Source organism: Heterocephalus glaber, unplaced genomic scaffold, assembly GCF_053883595.1.
Source record: "Heterocephalus glaber isolate CG9 unplaced genomic scaffold, H.glaber_assembly_v1.0 deba00001498, whole genome shotgun sequence".
In the NCBI taxonomy this organism is placed as follows: domain Eukaryota; kingdom Metazoa; phylum Chordata; class Mammalia; order Rodentia; family Bathyergidae; genus Heterocephalus; species Heterocephalus glaber.
The window spans coordinates 332,011-355,070 of record NW_028258321.1 but is presented as its reverse complement, the minus strand read 5'-3'; the positions used below and the strand labels follow the sequence as shown (position 1 = coordinate 355,070).

Here is a 23,060-nt window from a genome sequence, read left to right as displayed (position 1 = left end):
ATATGTGCCATATAGAGAAAAAGTCTACATGGGGACAAAAGTCTGTTGCTCTTCTGAACTACACAACTTTCATGTTGCCTTTGCTTATGGCTCTTCTTTAATCTTTACAGCATAGGTAGTATTTGTATGTAAGCAAGAAGAACCATCCCTCTCCCTGAAAATGAGCAGACATGAAATGTCTCTAAGCAAGTGCACTCACAGCTAATGAATCCTATGTGCAACAAAATCACCCTCATTGCTCCTCACACAGGTAAGTAGCCATCCTGATTCCTTGCCTTAAATGAACAGAGGACCTGGTAACTGAAAAACAAGCCATTTTGTTTCATAATTTTAATTCATCTTACAATGACAAATGAAAATTTAAATGAGAATAAAGCCACATGAGCCATTTCCCATAATTTGTCATTGTAACAAATACTCCTATGGAATTGGAAGCACTGTGATATGAGAACATTTGCAGTGCACTTTCATCATGTTAAAATCAGATAGGGTTTCACATAACAATCTTTAATTTCCATCCTTTTTTAATATCTGTGAGCCTATAAAAATACACATTAGCACATATGCATATGTGCTACTAAAGCATTTATGTATGTGGATAGTGAGGTTAGTAACCTTAAGCAGCCTTGTTATTATCCTGGATGTGGTAATAAATATTTAATACAGAAAGAATACTGTTGGTGTCATAAATTATCTCTGGCTTTCAGTATGTATTTACTGATGAGGGGCATCCTGGGTTGTGTCCCTCAAATAGTTTCTGTATGGCTAAGTTCCTCCCTGTTTAGTCCAACGGCAGGTACATTTCTGTCCTTAACATTTTACAGATCGTGAATATCTGCACCATGCTATTCATACCTCTTTGGGAAATGTCACATGCTGATCTTCCCCTTTCTCTTGCCCTGGTCAATTTCAGCACTGGTCAGTTCTAGACTTTGGTAAATCTCTCGCACATCTCAAGGCCTTCATTTTTGGTCTGGTGGAATAATAAAGTCAAGTTAAACTTGTACCTCATAAGAAATATATGTGAACAAGCCTCAAACACAATGTTCTCTCTAAAGTGTCTTTTGAACATAAATATTATGAAATTTGGGCAAACAGGTCTTTAAATGGATTAGAAATATGGTAAAGATACAGTCTGAGGCTTCCTAATTTGTGACTGAGAATTCATAAATTTTAAATCTGGTGTTCTCTCCCTCAGTCCTTCTGCCAAAACTCACCAAAGGTTAAAACTGAACTGGACTAGGGCCGAGGGTTTAGCTCAGTGGTGCTGCCACCTGCCTCGCAAGCACAAGGTCGTGAGTTCAATCCCCAGTACCAAAAAAAAAAAAAATGCTGAACTGGACTAATACATAATTTAATTCCCCTGAAACACCTACCACACAAGTACCTGCCCATTTCATTTTATGGAGATGTTATACCAATTCTAATGAAATAATATATGAAAAATATGAAAGTTAATACTTTTGGAAAGTTAAGAATTTTCTTCATTAGAAAAATGAAAGTGGAGTAATAATTAATCTTATAGACTGTAAAATGTATGAAAAGTCTAGATGAGGCAAACAGTTTGGTTTACTAATTTATGAAATACTAGAGATGTGAAGTTTACTTCAAATTTCGAGAGAGCTTTCAGAGAGATGAAGATAAGCCATCAATGCAATAACGTTATGGACAAGCCAGTGCAGTAACTAAGAAATGAAAGTTAAAGTCGGGTTCAGGACATCCACAGACTACAGATTCACAACTTTTTGAAGCTGAAGCAGGAAATACCAGAGCTGTGAGGAAATTCCAGGTGATACAGTCTTTCCCATGGTAACACTCAGTCCCACACAAATGGCTGCCAGTGAGGTCCACTGAGCATGCCACTCCATTCGTACGTGGGTACTGGGTGCTCTCTAGTCCTGTCTGTGTGCTCTTTGAGAGAACCACAGTCATAAAGAGTGGTGTAGAATGAAAGCATTATAATGATTGATAAATACTGCCCTGCCATTATCACACCACCGGGAGGAGAACTGTGACACACTCACAAAGCACAAATGCAATAGAAAGAAAATCACCCCCTGGACAGAACTTCAGCCATTGTGAGAAGACTTTCAAACAACCCAGGTCTGAATGGGAGCACATGTCAAGATAATAGATTCTACTATGTCCTAGAAAGAAGACCCAGAAATCTGAACGAGTGAATTTGTGTCCCAGGAATTGCTTTTTCTCACATCCATACTTCTCATCTTCTACTACATTCTTGGGAATCGGGTATTTTGTGTACCATTGCTTCAATCTTTGTCTCCCTTTTAGATTCTTCTTTTACTGTAATATTGCCTAGATTTCCCAGTGTTTTGTTTTTCAACTTAGCTACTAGCCCTTGGGAGATATACACCTTGTCTTTCTCTTGTATCTTTCATAGCTCTGAAGAGAACTACATAAAGAAGGAGTTCAGTAAACATTTACTGAATGAAAGCTAGATTAATACATAGATGAATAGATGAATCACAATGTTATTTTCAGATTAAATTGTAAATGTCTTATAAATAATTTCAGCCATATGAAAATATAATGTCTATTATAAGGGAAAAAAGTATAATGATTAAAATGAGCAAAAACTCAATGCAGAGTCACACACCTGATGCTTTTTCACCTCAGTTCATACCCCTGTTATGCCCTCCCAGAAGTGATGATGACCTGATGCGGGCCCTTCCCACAGTACTCTGTTTCTTTACTAGTTGTATATGTCCCTGATAATTTACAATATTACTTTTATAGGTTGATAAATGTTATAAAATATACTTCTTCTACAAATTACATTCATAAGTAAGAGTATTGAGGCGATGTTAACGTTCACAAATGTGTTAACACAACAAATACCTGGGATAATTCACACATAAAGAGAAAACATTCTGGCTCACAGTTGTAGAGCTTGCAGTCAGCATGGGTCAGCTCTGTTGCTTGAGTCTGTAGCAAGGCGGCACATCCTAGTAGGGAGTGCAGAGCACAGCAAAGCCATTTACCTCAGTGACAGGGAGCATAAGGGAGATAAAAGGGGAGGCCAGAGCCCACCGTCCTCTCCATGGCTGCATCCCCAATGATTCCAAAGACGTATGGCCTCTCACTGGGCCCCAACTCTTAAACTTTCCACCAACTCCCAAAAGCATCAAATTGGAAAACAAACTTTTAAACATATTGGCCTTTGGGGGACACTTAAGATTCAAACTATAGCAATGCACATCACTCTAGTTCAATGAACTGTATTTCATTATATGACTATACCATACTTACTTCTCCTTCACACGTGGATGGTAACTGGGTACTTCTACAATTTTTTTTTTGGTACAATTTTTTGACTATTACATACAAAGCTGTCATGAACCTTCTTATCTGTGTCTCTGGATGGACGAGTGGGTGACTTTTTATAGAATACATCCCTTGGAGTGGAGTTTCAGGGTCACACAGAATACGTACTGTCTGTTATACTAGGATCACTGGATAACTATACAAAATGAATATGATGACTCATTCTCACATAACTATTCATTGTGGATCAACACCCACTTCTGGCCATTTGAACATTGTCTTCAAGTGAAGACTCTTTGCTGCCAAGCTTGCCAAGGAAACATGTCTCAAAGCCTCTGACATATGTTGGTGTCTACTCAATGATAAGGACTGCAGTCCACACAGCATAAACGGATTCTTTTCTTCCACCACAGTTTCAGGACACTAGCCACTGTGGTGGCTCCATATGCGAGGTATAAGACTTTTACTTCTAACCTTTAATCTGTCAGATCTCTTTAATTTTAAACACAAATTCCCACCTTAACTGAACACTGACTTAAATGGAAAAGAAAGATGCATTTATGGAAGTGTTATCTGTGTTGGCAAGACTGACTGCAATCCCATTCATATGCTTATCTCTGTGTCCTCATTAATATCCTTTACATCCTGGGGCGGGATTAACATCCCAAATAAACATGACTGCCGAGTTTCAACCTCACTTTCAATTTACTGCCTCCTCCCTGAAATGGATTACACATGTACTGCTTCAGGGCTCGGTTATTAAATCCGCACGGTCAGAGTCAGTGAGACTCTGTGGTAGACGATTTCTTCGGTCATAAGGACTCGCTGTCCAGAGTAGTCCATTCTGAATTGTGATATCACTGTGGGTATTTCCTTTTTCCTCATCTCACTACTCATCTCTGACCTATGTAGAAAGCTACAATCATCCAAATGAGAGGAGAGTCTTCAGGGGCTTCTTAAAAGACATTTTTGTGTGGCTTTTCAACTTTTTTCCTAAAATAATTGTTTGAGGTCATTACGATATTTTTGATTTGCATGTTTTTATTTTATTATTATAAAGTTAACCAGAAGAATGAAATACATTTAGAAAACTACATTAATAAAAGTGTACGTATAATTAGCCCCTGTCAGCAGCACATAGATCAATAAATTGGACACTGCATTGGGCACAATGGTGCATGCCTGTAAATTTCAGCTACTCAGGAGGCTAAGGCAGGAGGATCACAAGTTTAAAGCCAGCCTGGCAATTGAGTGAGATCCTGACTCAAAATAATCTTTAAGAGGACTATAAATGGGGCTCAAACCCAGAACCAAGGGAGAGAGGGAGAGAGACAGAGAGAGACAGAGACAGAGAGAGTTGCTGGAACCACACAGAAGTTGTCCTGTGCCTTTTGGGGGTACCCCTGGGATGACCACTGTCTCTGTGTATGCTTTTAGTTAAAGGATGTAATGTACCATCTGCACTAAATTGCTTTTCAAGGCCCAGAGACAAAGTGGCTCTCCCAGGTCAGGTGGAGTTTGTGTGCAGAACAGGACTGGAACTCAGGCCTCTTGCTGCCCCATCCATTCTCATTCTGCCTATCCGAGCTACCATTATCCATATCTTTGCTTCCACTGAAAAACAAGCAAGAGATTCAGTGAGCCATGGCATCTCCGTATTCTCATAGATGTCACATTTCACACCATTAATTCAAGACTCTCCAGTTTGCGTTTTGTCACCTAGGGTGAGTTCCCTTCTACTGAAGTACCACTTGACTCCTGGAACCTTGGAATTTGGTGTCCCTTATGTATGTAAAGATATCTTTCACTCCTCCACATGTAAACACACACACACACACACACACACACACACACACACACACAGGTTTATGAACTTCCCTAGGTAAAAAGAAAATATGAGGTGGGCTGGGGATTTAGCTCAGTGGTTCCACCACCTGCCTTGCAAGCTCAAGGTCCCTAGTTCAATCCCCGGTATGGAAAAAAAAAAAGGAAAATATGAGGACATTTTAGCCACAACTGTAGCAATACCCAGTTAGGCATTATACTTGTAACATAAGTCTTCAATCTCAAGCAAAGATATTCTATAAAAGTGAAGCTTATAGCATTAAAATTCAGGATCTATGTAATCTTAAATTCAGGAACCCTCAGAAAATGTGCTAAAAATGTTGGGGTAATTTCAATGTACCTATACAGCCTCTATCCAAATCAAAAGCCCTTTCTATGACACCAGTTTCTAAATATTCTACTTAAACACAGTTTCTGTGTAAAGAATTAGAAATTCTGGCATCAGATTAGCACAAGTGTTTGAATTCAAATCACCTGATAGGAATTATGTAACTTCAAATACAGCTTGAGTGACTTATTCAGCTCTGAGTCTTGTGTTCGGCATCTGCTAAATGAAAATAAATAATATTTATCTTATCTCCCTCCCCATTGCCTTCAAATTAGCACTCCAGGACCAACCAACTTGTTAGAGACCCAACAGGAACTTGAGAAAGCCCAAAGGGACATGAACTGAACCAAGAAGTTTACTCATGACCACCTATGTGATGAGCTGGCATTTGCTCACATTCCACTGTGGCTGGCTACCCCCACAGAAATCTCTCAGGGGCACAATTTGCCACCCAGAAAAGCGAGATACTGGGAGCATCGTGCAGGTCTTGCAGCTATTCTCCACAGGTGCCTCGGCCGGCCACGGTGTAGAAGAGAGTGAGAGCACGGGGCCCTTTCCATGTGTCCCTTGAGGAATGTCTGCCCATGGAGACCTCTACTCTGCCCCACCACTTCCCACCCTTCCAAAGAGACCAGCTGACTGCTGGGAGCCCTGTTCCCGTCACCAGAATTGAGTTTCCCCACGTCCTATTATCAAAAATTCATCTCTCTTCAAGGAGTAGGGTCACAAGATGCCAAGCTTTTCCACATGGGTGAGAAGAGGGAGGAGGAATTCCAGCCCTATCACCCGCTGTCTGTGAGGAGGGCAAATGCATTCAGCTTCTCTGGGGCATCCACCATTCTGATGAGACTCAGGTTTGAGTCCTGAATGCGGGAAGGTCTAGTCGGTAAGAAGAGCTTGGGAAACTCATGCTGCTTTCTTGTTATTTATAGATACAAGGCCAAATTCTTCCTCCTGGCGGTCACAGACATCTGACATGTGTGCCTCTCTCCTGCGTGACACCCATCCACTCTCTTGTTCAGTTCTGCCCCAACAGCACACATTCTCTCATTCCCTCCTCACCCATCCAACATGCTACCTCTCCTTCAAGGCCCTCATCAAGGTTATCCTCATGTACAAAACTCTACCCAGAGCCCCCAGCCTGTTCCGGCTTCTCCTTCCTCTAAAAGGCACTTTCCACTCACCTCAATTAGCACTTAGCCATCAGCTAATCATTTGAGGTGTAACTATTTTACGTTCTTCATTATCCACTTGGTGAGGATAGCGACATCATGGGCTTCTAGCAAACTCCCCAAGGGTGAGCAGAGGACAACGTTCTTAGAGTCAAACGTAGCTGTTGTGTTGACCAAAAGCTTAAGAATGTCACAGAATACAGTCATTTCCACTGATAGATGATGTCTCCTCATGTTACCAATGTACTCATTTATTTATTATTTAAATCCCTTCCAAACCACCGCACTGGGAATAAAGAGATGAAGGAAACAGATGCTTTCCCTCTGGTGCAAGTGCCCAGAGGTGCCCTAGGTGGTTGGTGTCAAGAATTCGGCAGCAGAACTCTGCTCTATACACCTGGGAAAGATAACTGGGATTGTGTGGACAGCATGAGAGGAGGTAAATGAGGAAAAAATAAGAGGAGGAGAAGCACCAGCAGAAGATGCAAGACACCATGATGGGCTTTTTCTATGAAACGCCCTCCTCACCAGATCTCTACTGATATTTACACTCATGGGTCCTTGTGATGATTGAGTGTTTCTGTTGCTATCTCGTTGAACCTGAGCCCTGAGGTGAGTTCTGCCTGAGTCCTTCTCCTGCAGGATGGTTGGGTCCCACCATCCTCTACGGTCTACAGGTAGGAAAGGGATGGCTCCCCACACCCATCCCTCCTCATCTGAACCTGCTGTGAGGATGTCAACTGGTGTCAGCTGATGCTCCATAGAGGGACTGGCTGGAAGTAAGAGGCTCAGCTTAACTTCAGGATGCTGTGAGAGTACAGAGTGGTGGTGGTGGATTCTGGGGTGCAGGAGGCTGTGTGGGGGTGAGGTCAGGTGACTTTCCACAAGAAATGGCATTACCACTGAGCCTGGGAGACAAGTACTGTAGAAGGAAGGCAAGGCAAGAGATAAATGGATGGGATTTTAGTGTGTTTACTATCTCTTGAAAGTAGTTCTCAGAGAAAGAGCAAGGGAGTGAATTTAGGGCATGAATATCAATGGAACAGCTGAAAGCAGTGTTCAATCCAGGCTCCTTCAAGGCAACCTGAGTAGTCTGAGGGAAACTGTGGGGTGTTCGTTGAAGAGTACAGTGTCCTCAGGGGGATTATTAGGCCTTGAGAGTTGCTGCAGATCTTCTAAACGGTGACAAATGTGTTCCTAATCAGGAAAATTCTCCGGGGTTTAGCCACATTTCTGAGGCAGCAGATAGCCACCCTCTGGGGGAGTTGGCAAAGCCAAGATAAGCCTTGCAGAAGATTTTCTATAGCAGCAAAAATCATTAAAAATCAAGAATAACCTCCTCAAATCTATCAAATTAGAAAAACTTTTTCTTTGATTACCATTCCCTCAAATATATGACTTTCCAGGTATGCCAGAAGTGCCTTAGGCCTCCAATGAAAGATTCTGACAATCCTACCGTTGGCAGCTCTATTATCCCGAGTTTATTCTCAGTAGTTGGAGAACTGAAAAGATAAGATAGATCCGACGCTCTCCCCACCGCGACCAGCCTGGTGAGACAAACAGCATGAAGCTCCGCGGTCATCCCGGGCCCCGCCCATGCCGTGGTGAGGTCCGCTTCGCCACGCGGGGCCTCCAAGGCCCATGCCCCCCTCCCCCGCGCCTCTGGCCTTCTGTCTTTTCTGCTACCTGGTCCCACACTACAGGGGCACAGGGGATTATAAAGACCCTTGTCCTAAGAGCCACAAGATAAGAGCAGAAGTTAGTAACAGAAAGAGGGCTTCTCAGGCTCCTCGAAGAAAACAGAAGCTTAGCAGAAAAGTAAAGAGAATCTCTACAATAAAAATCAGACCACTGTATTTGGTCTGCTGCTGGCTTGCTGAGACTCATTGACTTGTATATGCTCAGGGATTCCTAGGTTGCCTACTGTGACAGCAGAGACATACCCTGAAGAAGGCCCATAATCTTTACTTTTTGCTATTTGCAAAGAAGAAAAAATATTTTTATTTTTAATTCTTAATTTTTACTTTTTTCTACACTTCATATTTTTACTTTTCTTTCTTTTCTTTCAGTTTTTCTTTCTCTTTCTCTTTCACTCATTCTCTCACTGTCCCACATTGATCTTCATCTCCCCATTTGTTCCTTTCTGCACTGAATTCAGATTTCTCCCTTATTTTTCTTTCCTTCTCTTTTTCCTTCTCTTGATTATCATTATGTTTAAAGGAAAGTAAATTTGGTATCTAGCCTCCCTGTTACTGTTAGGGGATTCTATTCATATCTTTGTTGTTTCATTCTGCCATTTTCTCTTGCCTTTAACAACTTCTTAGTGTTTCTGTGATCTTTCTGTGTCTTCTGGCCTCACCGCTAATTTTCCTAATCTTTCTACCTGTCCCTCTCTCCCCAACTCCTTTTAACTCACCACCCTGAAGGGGAAAGATGCTATATTGAAGAGTTTATTCATTACAAACTTATAGTGGGTTGGTCCTCAGTTTTAATTTAACTCACATAGTTAAAAGTGATAGATTAATAACTACCACAAATTGTCATTTTCTAAGCTGTGCTTGATGCTATGGTATTGCTGACTGTGTCATTTGGGCTAACATGTTGTGATTGATCTAATTAGTTTTCCTTCCTGGTATAAGGAAAATAAAATAGCTTCAGAGTCATTAGAGTCTCAAAACCCAAACACAAGCTATATCTGGAAGACACCTCTGAAAAGCAATCATTCCACAAAGGTGTTAAACACAAGCAACAATGATGCCTACATTAAACAATTTTGAAATATCAACCCAGGAAATAAACCAAGGACACTGCCAAAAACAAAAATGAGAAGACACTTAAGCAAGGCACAAATGCAGGCTTCAACACCACAAAAAGGAAATTCTGGGGGAAATGAGGTGGAAAAATCTGATAAGCAACCACTTGGACACCCTGAACTGATAGCACAGGAAGTAACAAAGCAGATGCATGGGGCTCTAGAAAAATACAAAACAGAAATAATCTCCCAGATAAATACAGATATGGTGAGCAGAGTGAAAGACATGATTAGAGGCTCTAGAGCAGAAACAGATAAGAAAATAGATGAGATCAGAAACATGCTGGAAGCCACGAATGCCCAGCATAAGAAAGAAATGGAAACCATGATTCCCCAACATAAGAATGAAATGGAACCCATGAAACAGATTCAAATAGATATTCAGGAGATTAAAAACTCCATTGAAATCATGCAAAGCAGACTAAGAGAATCTGAAGACAGAATATCAGATATAGAAGACAGGATTATGGTTAAGGATCATGAAAACAGGGATTTGATAAAGACAGTAGGGGGCTGTGAGAAATCAATCCAACAGCTGCTAGATGATGCAAAGAAGAATAACATAAGACTGATAGGAGTCCACAAAAAAAAAAACAGGAGAAAGTACAGTGGACATAAAAACACTATTCACAGAAGTAATAGAAAGCTTCCCAGACAGAGGTAGAGAATTGGACATAGAGAAAAGTGAGGCATATAGAACTCCAACTAGCCATGACCAAAAAAAAAATCTACACCTAGACATATAATAGTCAAGATCCCAGAAACCCAACAGAAGAGCAAAATTCTACAGGCAGTTAGAGAAAAGAAACATATCACTTACAAAGGAAAGCCCATCAGAATCACAGCAGATTTCTCAACACAAACTCTCAAATCAAGGAGAGCCTGGAGTGAAGTATTTCAAGCGCTAAAAGAAAATAACTTCCAAGCTAGACTGTTGTATCTGGCAAAATTATCTTTCAGAATCGATGGGGAAATTAGATACTTTCACAACAAAGAACACCTGAGAGATTTCATGAACACCAAACCAGCACTCCAAACACTTTTAAGCAATATCCTAGAAAAAGATAATGAAGGTCACAACTCCATGAGGCCCAACAGAGAGAAGGCACCAGACAAGGTAAGATACTAAAGCAAAAGGGGGGTAAATAAGAAATAAAAGAGCCAACAACAGTAAAACATCACGACAAGGATGAGTCAATATCTCTCAATTGTAACTATCAACGTTAATGGCCTCAATTCACCAATCAAAAAACTAGACTGACAGAATGGATTAAGAAGCAAAATCCAGCAATATGCTGTATACAAGAAACACACCTAACTCAAAAGGAAATCCATAGACTGAAAGTAAAAGGATGGAAAACAGTTCTCCACGTAACAGGAACCCAGAAAAAAGCAGGTGTAGCAATCTTACTTGAAGACAAAGTAGATTTTAAACCAAAACTAATTAAGAGAGACAAAGATGGTCACTACATACTTATGAAGGGAACAATCCGAGAGGAAGAGATGACAATCCTAAATATATATGCACCAAATATGAATGCCCCCAACTATACAAAACAAATATTAATGGGCATGAAAGACCAAATAAGCACTAATACAATTGTAGTGAGGGATCTCAATACTCCTCTATCATGAATAGACAGATCAACTAGAAAAAAAATTAACAATGAAATTCTAGAACTGAACCAAGCTATTGAACAAATGGACTTAATAGATGTTGAGAGAGTGTTCCACCCCACAAAATTAGAATACACATTCTTTTCAGCTGCACATGGGTTATTCTCCAAAATAGATCACATGCTAGCTCATAGGGCATATCTAAGTAAATGTAAAAGAATTGAAGTTATCCCCTGCATATTATCAGACCATAGTGCAATAAAATTGGAGATCAGTAACATAAGAAACCGCACAACTCCAACAAACACATGGCAATTAAACAACACTCTCCTGAACAACCAATGGGTGACAGAGGAAATTAAAGAAGAAATTAGACAGTTTCTAAAAGTAAATGATAATGCCAGTACAACATACAGGAATCTGTGGGACACAATGAAAGAAGTTCTACGCAGGAAATTCATAGCAGTGAATGCTCATATTAGGACAACAGAGAGAACTCAGTTAAATAATCTAATGCAGAACCTTAAGCTCCTAGAAAAATAAAAGCATAACAAACCCAAAGCTTGTACAAGAAAGGAAATCATAAAGATCTGAGCAGAAATCAGTGCAATGGAGACTAAGAGAATGATACAAAAAATCAATGAATCAAAGAGTTGGTTTTTTGCAAGAATAAATAAAATCAATAAACCTTTAGCCAACCTTATGAAAAAAAGGAAACAAAAGGCTCAAATCCATGCAATTAGGAACGAAAAATGTGAAGCCACAACAGATCCAACAGAAATCCAGAGGATCATCAATATCTATTTTGAGAACCTGTACTCTAATAAAATGGAAAACATAGAAGAAGTGGACAGATCACTAGATACATACGAATTGCCCAAATTAAATGAAGAAGATACAGAAATTCTAAACACCCCAATAACAATGAGGGAAATTGAAAATGTAATAAAAAATTTACCAACAAAGAAAAGCCCAGGTCCTGATGGCTTCACTGCTGAATTCTACAAGACATTTAAAGAATTATTGCCATTACTCTTTAAAATCATCAAGGAAATTGAAAGGGAAGCAAGACTTCCAAATTCATTTCTGGAAGCAATTGTTACTTTGATCCCAAAACCAGGGAAAGACCCAACTCAAAAAGAGAACTACAGGCCAATCTCCCTAATGAACATAGATGCAAAAATCCTCAAAAAGATACTGGCAAACAGAATACAGACGGTAATCAAGAAGATCATACACCCTGACCAATTTCAGATTTATCCCAGGGATTCAAGGATGGTACAACATCCATAAATCAATAAATGTAATACATTATATTAACAGAGTCAAGGACAAAAACCACACGATCATCTCAATAGATGAAGAAAAAGCATTTGACAAAATCCAACACCCATTTATGATAAAAACGCTACAGAAAATTGGAATAGGTCTTTATCTCAACCTGATTAAGGCTATGAAATACCAACAGCCAACATCATAATAAATGGTCAAAAACTGAAAACTTTCATGCTAAAATCAGGAACAAGACAAGGATGCCTACTATCACCACTCCTGTTCAATATTGTTCTGGAAACATTAGCCATAGCAATTAGACAAGAGAAAGAAATAAAAGGAATAAAGATAGGAAAGGAAGAAGTGAAACTGTCATTATTTGCTGATGATATAATACTTTACATAGAAGACCCAAAAAACTCGGTCAACAGTCTGCTAGAACTAACTGACAGATTCAGTAGAGTAGCTGGATACAAGGTTAACACTCAAAAAAAAATAGCCTTCTTATATGCAAATAGCAGACCCATTGAGAGAGCAATTTCAGAAATAATTCCTTTTACAATAGCATCTAAAAAAGTGAAATATCTAGGAATCAACCTAACAAAGGAAGCAAAAGACCTCTACACTGAAAACTACAGCACCCTGAAAAAGGAGATCGAGGAGGATATAAGAAAATGGAAAGATATCCCTTGTTCCTGGGTAGGAAGAACCAATATAGTGAAAATGGCCATACTTCCAAAACTGCTATATAGATTTAATGCAATGCCAATTGAAATTCCAACAATATACTTCACAGAACTAGAGAAAACAATCCAAAAATTCATTTGGAACCAGAAGAAACCTAGAAGAGCAAAAGCAGTTCTAGGCAACAGAGACATGGCTGGGAGTATCACAATCCCCAACTTGAAACTATACTACAAAGCTACTGTGATAAAAACAGCATGGTACTGGGAAAGAAACAGATCTGAAGATCAGTGGAGTAGATTAGAAGATGCAGAAACAACTCCAGACATACTCAGCCACCTCATCTTTGGCAAAGGAGCCAACCACCCTCATTGGAGGAAAGATAGCCTATTTAATAAATGGTGCTGGAAAAACTGGTTTTCAACCTGCCAAAGATTAAAACTAGACCAATACCTATCACCATGCACGAAACTAAGATTGAAGTGGATTAAAGATCTAAATATTAAGACAGAAATACTAAACTTGCTGGCAGATAAGTTAGGTAGAACTCTTGATGAGACTGGCATAGGAAAAGACTTTATGAACAAATCTTCAGTAGCACGGGAGCTAACACAAAGAATCAACAACTGGGATCTCATCATATTATAAAGCTTCTGCACTGCAAGAGAAACTACCAACAGAGCTAAGAGACAACCTACAATGTGGGAAGAAACTTTTAGCAGCTGTACCTCAGACAAAGGTCTACTCTCGAGAATATATAGAGAACTGAAAAAAATCAGACCTCCCAAATTCAAAGACCCAATTCAAAAATGGGCATCTGAAATGAACAGACATTTCTCAGACAAAGAAGTAAAAACAGCAAATAAATATATGAAAAAATGTTCCACATCACTGGTCATTGGAGAGATGCAGATGAAAACAACACTGAGATTCCACCCCACCCCACCCCACAAAGAATAGCTGCTATCAAGAAATCAACCAATAACAAATGCTGGCAGGTGTGTGGAAAAAAAGGAACCTTTCTTTATTGTTGGTGGGAAGGTAGATTGGTGCAACCGCTGTGGAAATCAGTATGGAGATACCTCAAAGAATTAGGACTACAGGTCCCATTTGACCCAGCTGTTCCCCTACTTGGAATCTTCCCCAAAGAATTAAAAGAATCATACCACAGTGATATACTTGCACCTACATTTATAGCGGCACAGTTTGTAATAGCTAAGGTTTGGAAACAGCCCAAATGCCCATTGGCTGGAAACTGGATAAAGAAGATGTGGTTTTTTTATAAAATTGAGTATTACTCAGCCATAAAGAATGAGAAACCGGAGACATTTATAGCTAAATGGATGCATATTGAGGCCATACTCTTAAATGAAATAAATAGGACACACGTGTAAATACCGAATAGTTTCTCTAGTGTGAGAAACTGAAATTGTAAATAAAGATGAAAATGATTAAAATGAATAACTGATCATTTGAAATAGGAAAAGGTCCAAGGGTTTGGGGGTGGTGGGAGGGGAAGGAGAAAGAGAAGAAGGGAAAGGAAAAATTATGAGAAAGAAAAAAAAAATGGAATCAAAGTCTGTGTAAATAGGGAAGCGTGAACGGGGTGAAGGGCGCACAGGTAATGGGAAAAAAATAAGAGCTAAGATACATCACGTGCAGGTACAAACACCCAATGATCAATGTAAACGTATTGTATACCTAAAATGTACCAATACATTTTTAAATAAAAAAAGAAGCCGAAAAGATATGATAATTATTCTCCTCTCCTATTGAGTTTCCAATAGCTGATCAAAGTCTCCTACTTCATTTGTCTATATTTGCATTTAACATGTAGGCACTGCAGCCACTGTTAGAAGGGTGTGGACTAATTTCAGAGATTGGATGGCATGCCACTTACACCACACAGACAAACACTTATTTTCAATTTCTTCCCACTTTGACTCAAGACAAAGCCACTTAGTGACAGACACCACTTTCTTAGTGGAGTAAACACACATACACTCTTGCCCATTCACACACACTCACACACATGAATACACACAAAGCTACACACTTATACTCAGAATAAACAGGAGCCCTGTCACAGACTCTCCTCCATCCTACCTCATTTTGTAATATCTGATCAATTCTCCTTGATTTCTGTTGGGAATATTGTGGGACTGCAAAACCTTGTAATCTTAGAATTCTTGTAGCCCTGACTGCAATTAAATGTGAGCTAATGATTAAGAAGCTTGTTAGTTCTGGGAAGCTAGATAAAATTTGTAACAGATATAGAGTTTTAAAGGTAAATTACTCAACTCCTTGTTTGCGCGGAGATCGGACGTTCCCGGACCCACTATCAGTACGTGACAGTTGTGACCATTAGTGTGTGTGTGTCTGCCGACCATCAGTACGTGACAGTCCTGACCATTAGTGTGTGTGTGCCAACCATCAGTACGTGACAGTCGACCACTAACCCTTGTTTCTTTTCTCTTAAATCTACATGTTAACCTCCCCCTCAACCCCCTATAAAAACAGCCCCGGACTCTGAGCCAGTTGCCTCTCTAAGCTACTTTGCTTTGGGAGTGCCGTCTGGCCAGACTAATAAAGGTCTGTTTTACTTTCCTACTTGTCCGGTGTGTTCCCTCCTGGGTGTTCTTCGCTGCAGTCAGCTCCTCGGAGCATTTGGTAAGGCCCTCGGTCTTACAAATAACAGCTCTAAAACTATACACTAGAGCTTTTCAACCTAACACATTTTCTCCTCCACCCCCAATGAACTATTTGAGAGAAAATTACATTATACATTAAATAAAATCATTTCTTTCCCAGACAATCTCAGACTTCAGGCATTTTTAAGCTTATACTATATAATAAAGTAATTGTGTAATTAGGAATACATTTGTCAAGTAGGTAATTATTATGCTTAGAACATGGAAAAATGGCTTTTTAAAGAGAGAAATAAAAAGATGGCATTATGAATTTTAATGGATCAAATGAAAGCGTCAAGTTTTATTGGGAAGAAATAAATGGCCTTAACCAGAATTGGTTTTATAGTCTTGTAAGTCCATTTAAAATAGGGTCAGATAATGAATTCAGGAGAAAGTTTGATCTGGTTGGATTCCCATAAATATCCCCTTTCAGCATCAAGTTGGCCACGAGCCAAGGCAAAGCCAGTATCTTTCCTCCCCCAGCTCTGCCCTCTGCCCTATGCCCTCTGCCCTGTGCCCTGTGCCCTGTGCCCTCCGCCCTCTGCCCTCTGCCCCAGCCCCAGCTGATGGCTGACATTTTGCTTCCTTTCAACTCCACTGTGTCCTACTCAAGAACAATCTTCTCTCTTCCCTGAATTATGCTGCAACCTCCTAGCCAGATCCCACATCCACTCTTTTTGTATCTGCTACCTTTTATTGAGATGAAATTTGCATAAAATTAACCATTTTATTTTTTATTTGTATTTGTAATATTTGTAGTACATAATGATTGCATTCAATGTAGAGAGTTGGTACATGCACAGAACACATCTTGAATCTCTTAACAAACTTGGTGACATTCGGCGTATTCACAACCACTCCCTATAGCAAGCTCCAGAACATTCTCATCTCCTCAAAGGCAAGTCCCAGCCATTAAGCAGGAAGACTTCGTCCCCTCCCCCTTCCATCTCCTCATCCACCAATCTGTCTTCTCTAGGTACTGACCTATGCTGGATATTGTATAAAAATGAAATAAGACAACACTATTTATAGATTCCCTCCCTCAGCATAATATTTCTAAGGTTTAACTTCATCATAGCATTCCATGGTATTCATGTCCCATGTAATTTGTGTATCCATTTCTATGCTGAGGGAAATTTCAGTTCCAAGGGCTGTCCTTTCTGACTGTTATAAATAGTGCTTCTGTAAACATTCTTGCGCATGTTTCTGAGTACTGTATCATTTTTCAGTTCTTTTGGTTACATGCATGCAGTAAAACTGCTGACTAATATAGTGTTCCCATGTTTAACTTTTTGGAGGAACCACCAAATTGCTTTGGACAGACACTACCATTTTACACTCTCACCACGAGTGGATAAGCCTCCAAGGTTTTCCGTGTCTTGCTACACTTGTAATTTTCCGGATTTTTGTCTTATGTTATGCATAATTGTGGCCATTTTAGTGCATGAAAAATGAGGTATTGTGGTTTTAATTTGCATTTTCCTAATGACTAATGGTATTGAGCATTCTTCAAAGTGCACATTGTCCATTTGTATATCTTCTTCAGAGCAATATCTTTTTAATATTTTACCCACTTTCTGATACTGATTTGCAAGATTTCTTTATGGATACTACCCCTAACACAAGTAATTTGTAAATATTCTCTCTCATTTTGTGAGTTATATTTTCACTTTCTGAAAATGTCCATCTAAGTGTCTAAGGTTTTTATTGTGATTATTATTGTTGTTGTTATTTTAATAAAGTCCAACTTATCTTTTTTTTTTCTTTTGTTGCCTATGTTTGTGGTGTTAAATGTAAGAATCTGGAGCCAAGGCAAGGTGCTGACTTGCCTCTATACTTCATTTTAAGAGTTTTATGATTTTCTGCCTTACAATTAAGTCAATGATCTATTTGGGTTTACTTTTGTATGTGGGATGAGGCAGGGAAACAGTTTATGGACTGTCTACCCACCAGGCCACTACCTTAAGGTTTTTCTGGGCTACGGTTATGCTCATTCATTTGTGCATTATTTGTGGCTTCCTTAGAGCTACAACAGTACAATAGACTAGTCTATACCCAGAACATGTATCTCACAGAGCCTGAAATAAACATTTACTCCTGGATCTTGACAGAAAGAATTTGTGATCTCTGCCCTAGGAAGGGAATCACACAAACAGATATGCAATTATAATAGAACAACTTTTAAGTTTTATTAAGACTCATATTTAAGTTATGCACATTTTCCACTTGTATCATCTCTTAAAGTGACAAGTTGTGTTGTGACCACAAACACCTTCCAAAAATATTTGTGATAAGACATATTTCCAAACACTACATAAAATAAGATTTTCTTTTATTTGCCCCAAATTTGTCTGAAAGAGGGAGGACTGGGGCCTATGGATAGGGAAATCTATGAAGAAATTTGTTTTTTCTTAGTAGTGACTTTTGCTCTTAATATAACCAAGGGAAAAATCTATATGAATGCTGTAACTTCACTTGCTTTTAGTTCATTTTAAATATCTGTAATTTTGGAGATCATACAGGTGGACAGTCACAGACCCTGGAGATTATAAAGAACCTTATAATTTATCTAAACTGATGCTGATCTAATGCTTTTATCTCTTTCAAACTGTCCAAGTGAAAGAAATTCCTGTAAGTCTCTCCCTTGCCCCAAAACATAAACTCTTGAGGGAAAAGTGTCCCTTTTGGCTGGTCCAGATTGACATTAAGTCAAAATCTCTTGTAATTCACCCATACCCCAAAATAATATATTTATTTGCTCTTCCACATTAGCTCATTGAAGTATTTGACAACAATTCTGTCCTCTTAATTTTTTTCACTTAGAATAACAGAACAATGAAAGAGTTTCATGAAAGCTATCTGAGGATCTTGCCCACATTTTCTTACTAACATTTCACAGTGGCACTAGGATAGAATTATCATACCCTCTTTTAAAAATCATTATTAGTGTACATTTGCAATTCACAGTAATTACATTCATCTTGGGGAATTGGTACATATACATCTCACATCATGGTCACTAACAATTCTCATCTTTTCTAAACACCTGTCCAACCCATGCTCACAGCTGGTGAGTGGCGTAGCTGACATTCTTGTAGTTCCCATTATGGAGAATGTTTCCTATCTTCAAAAGCTTTCCTTTCCATGTCTCATATTCTCTCTCAGCATTTCTCTTTCTAAACCAGAGGGGAATTCCCTTCCCTCTGTTCACAAACACACACACACACACACACACTACTACATGGAACTTATTTCATCATGTCCTCATAGGACAGCTAGAAACCCTCAGTCTTCCACCCAGGGTTCCATTCTAACACTGAGAAGCCACGCTCATATCCTTTGAATGCTACTGACGAGTATGACGATGATTCTGTCACTTGCTCACTGTGTAACTTCTGACAATTATGTTTGGGAACTTATGACCTCCCAATTTCTCCTCAATTTCTGTGCACTAGTAAATTATATATAATATCTACATTCTGGTTTGAGTGAGTGTTAATTAAAATACTTATATAACTTGCTAAAAAATGAAAATCAAGTACTGTATTATTACTACAAGTATACTTGAAATATGCAATAAAATTTTCACTATAGAAATTTCTGTTAGAAGAAAAACCTTCCAATTCTACAGTGATCAAGACAAGGCATTATCACAAGTAATATGGAACAAAGATACACACTTTTCAAAAACAACTTGAAGATGGGCCGGGGATTTACCTCAGTGGTTTTGCTGCCTGCTGTGCAAGCGCAAGGACCCAAGTCCAATCCCTGGAACCCCCACCACCAAAAAAAAAAAAATTGCCTAAGATGAATCACATATAAAATTGCATTTCACATATCAAGTTCATGCTATTAGATTCAGGACAGGGTTTTTTTTTCCATTATGGAAATAAATCAAGATAGCAGAAGATCTCTAAAGCAGCAATTATGGATTATCCAACCCTAACAATGTGAAATCTCTCTCACGGGACCCAAGTCCTTATAAGTGCATGAGGAACTATGGTAGATGTGCCAATTCATAAAGCCAATATTGTTGGATAAATAAGAAATATTCGACATCCAGAGAAATAACCAAAGCTAAATATTTTTTAATATGTTGATATTTGGACTTCATTACTACGTAAAAAATTAGGTGAGATTGGCAAGGTGACTATGAGCAACTTGTTTAATTTCTGTAAGGCTCAGTGGTTTCATCTACAAAGTAACAAGATCTACGTCATTTATTGGGAGAGACAAAAATAATACTTTTCTGGGACTCAAAAGCAAGTATTCTGTAATTGGGAAGTGGTTAAATGTGATGGGAGCGATGGTTATGTGTTTTATTAGGTGTGGGACCTTAACCAAGTTCTTTAACTCAATTAACCTATTCCTCATTTTTCACATTTGTAAAACAGAGACAATGAGATGTACTATAAGATTATAGGGTAGTTAAGGACAATCAACCAGGTAGCATGTGGAAAGCACCAGAATGACCACTTGATAAATATCAATTGTTGTCATCATCACCACAGAGGGTATTAGCTTTCCCATTGCTGGACACAATACCTTGGTCTCACAACTTAAAGGAGGAGAAGTTTAATTCGGCTGATGGTTCAGGGGATTTAGTCCATGGTAAGGTGGTTCTAAGGCAGAACCAGAATAGTAGAAAATCATGGTGGAGGAAAGCTGCTCTCTTCATAGCAGTAGGAAGTAGAGAATAAAGGAAGGAGTCAAGGAGGGAGATTTACTCTCCAGAGGCACACCCCAAATGACATACCTCTTCCAACCAGGCTCAACCTCCTAAAAGCACATTTAGAAATAAACACATCAAAAAAAAAAAAGAAAGAAAGAAACACATCAATGGATCAACCCACTAAGGATTATAGGCCCTCTGTTATCCAATCACTCTCCCCAAGCCCTACCTCTGAGCACACAAAACTTTTAGGAGACATTCTAGATCTAACCCATAACAGTTATTGAATCAAAAATAAATTTTTCCTTACCAATAAATGTCAGCCAAATACTAAATTCTTTGCAGCAATAAGACATTTGATTGAAGTTTTAACAAGGCATAAAGTAGAAATTAAAGCTGTTACTGAGAGAAAAAAAATGTCTTTAAAATAAAAGTCACAGTATCCTCATAAACCATTTCCAACACTGCTGTTGACTCCTTGGCTTCCCAGTCCCAGACCCTGCCTTATGCACTGATCGCCTTGTTCCTTCTATTGTGCTATACTGAAACTGATGCAATCATACAAAGCTCTCAGAATAAAAAGGCTACATGGTTACAGCATCCCATGAATTCGTTGAAATATCCATTTTAGCCATTTTAATATAAACCTTCTTCAACTACCCTCTAGGGAATATTCGATTCCAAAATTATTATCTACCTACATGAAGTATAACAAATGATTTTGTGAAAATAAACACGTAAGTTGATAGTGTAATAATCACACTGCCAAAGACATCCTGTTTTCTCAGTCATCTCTATCTCTTCCTTTCAGTAGCACAGGCTGTCATAAGGCGGTGAAATCTACATCTCTCTCATTGCACCATGGCAGCTGGTTGTATAGGAAAAATAGCCGTGGACTCCACTTTCTAAAAAGTGCAAAATCCATGACATAGCTTTTGTGAGAGATTACATGCCCGTGAAGAGAAGGGCATAAGTGCCAGTGAAACCAGATCCTAGGCCCCATCAAACCCTTTATGAAAACCTGGGATGCCATTCAGATGTCTAAAATCTAAAACAATTTGTTTATGACCTCAGTACCATTGTCCTATTAGACAATGCAAGTTTCACTTATTTTGTGCAATTTTCTGTTGCTTGCTTTCTCGTGTACTAAAATATGGAACATATATTAAACAATGCTTCATGACTGCTTTCAAGATCTGTATGTATCTTCTTTTAAAATCCTTCCAATTTCACATATATCATGTAGGAGGCAGATAATGGTCAGGATTCTCTCCTTCCATTTGCCACTAGTGTCACTGTAGAATTGGCTGGTGAGTTTTTACTCTCATTTTTCAAATGCTCATTTATACTCAAAATTATTCTCCTGGTGTAGACTCTTCTTTTATGCTAGTCCCTGAAGTTTTGAGGCAGGAGGCACACCAGATAAAGGGTAATAGAAAAATACAATGGATGCTTAAATCTTTTAAAAACTTATTACAGAAGAAGACATATTGCCAAGAATGATGGAATAAGTGTGTTCAAAGCAAAGGTGAGTATTTTAAGCATTTTGAGGGGGACTGATGACAATATGTCCTTTACAGTAATTTTTTATTTAAAGTCACCATATTCTGTAATCACATTTTGTTGATCAACCATTTACAGCAATTTCTGTCAAATAACAACATGAGAGTGTGTCCTAATCCAATTTATTCCACAGATCTGGCACTGTGCAACTTCTGGCTCTTCCCCAACATCAAAAGGATCAGGAAAGAGAAATTATTTGAATTGACTCAGAACATGAAACCAGCCACAACAGAGCAAATAAGGACACTCACAGAAGATGACGTACAGAACCTCTTCAGAAAATGGCAAGAACAGTGAGATAAGTGTGTTGAAAGAGAGCGCGATTCATGGCAAAGTGTCTTTTACAGCAATATTTTTTTTAAGTAAGCATTCACCCTATTTTTCTATCACACCTGGTGTGTTCCAGTCTTCAGTGTCCAAGTATTATAGAACTAGAGCTGTGTTAATGAAGCATTTACTCTTTACTGTAGGTGTGAACTGACTATAATTAGATTATAGTCAAATGGCCAGCAGACTGAGTTACTGAGAACATAGACTCAACCTCCACTTTTCTAGGTCTGAATTCCAGTTACACCACTAAGGAGCTGCATGATCGCAGTAGCTACGGGAGAACTTCCTACTCTGGCTATCAGATCTGCCCTGGGTATTTAGGGCAACTTCTAGATGAACTAGGAGTGAGATAAGCAAAAAGCAGAGAGCATGGGGTTGCAAGCACAGAACAGTGAGTGCTAAGATAATGAGGAGATGCCTACTGAGACTCAACACAGGCTGTAGAGCTGAGGCTGAAGTCATCAAGGCTGCAAAGGTTCCAGGGATGTGCAGATGTAAAGAGCTTTCAAGGCGACAGCCAGAGTGTTTTTTCTTTCTTTCAAAGCTAATTACTAATGAAGAGTGATGTTTTGATAGGTACAGCAGGTCCTCTGGGGGTGGTGAAAATATTTTGGAACTAGACAGAGATGGTGGGGGCACAGCACTAAATGTCAGCAAATTGTGCATTATAGCATTGTTCATTTTATGTTAGGTAAATGTCATCTCACTGAAAACAAATTTAAAACGAGTTATTATCTTATAAAGTAATAAATGTGCAAATGATCCGGAACACAAAAAGTATGAAAAGATA

The 23,060-nt window shown here is 38.9% G+C and overlaps 1 long non-coding RNA gene across 1 annotated transcript in view; it reads right to left on the bottom strand.

Moving 5' to 3' along the window:
- Window positions 1-864: 864 nt before the first annotated feature.
- The window catches only part of LOC147825476 (uncharacterized), a 175,652-nt gene continuing 153,456 nt past the window's right edge, over window positions 865-23,060 (bottom strand). Inside the window, exon 3 of the long non-coding RNA XR_015440641.1 lies at window positions 865-973. This is a non-coding gene — a long non-coding RNA (uncharacterized LOC147825476). The remainder of the gene's footprint in view (window positions 974-23,060) is intronic.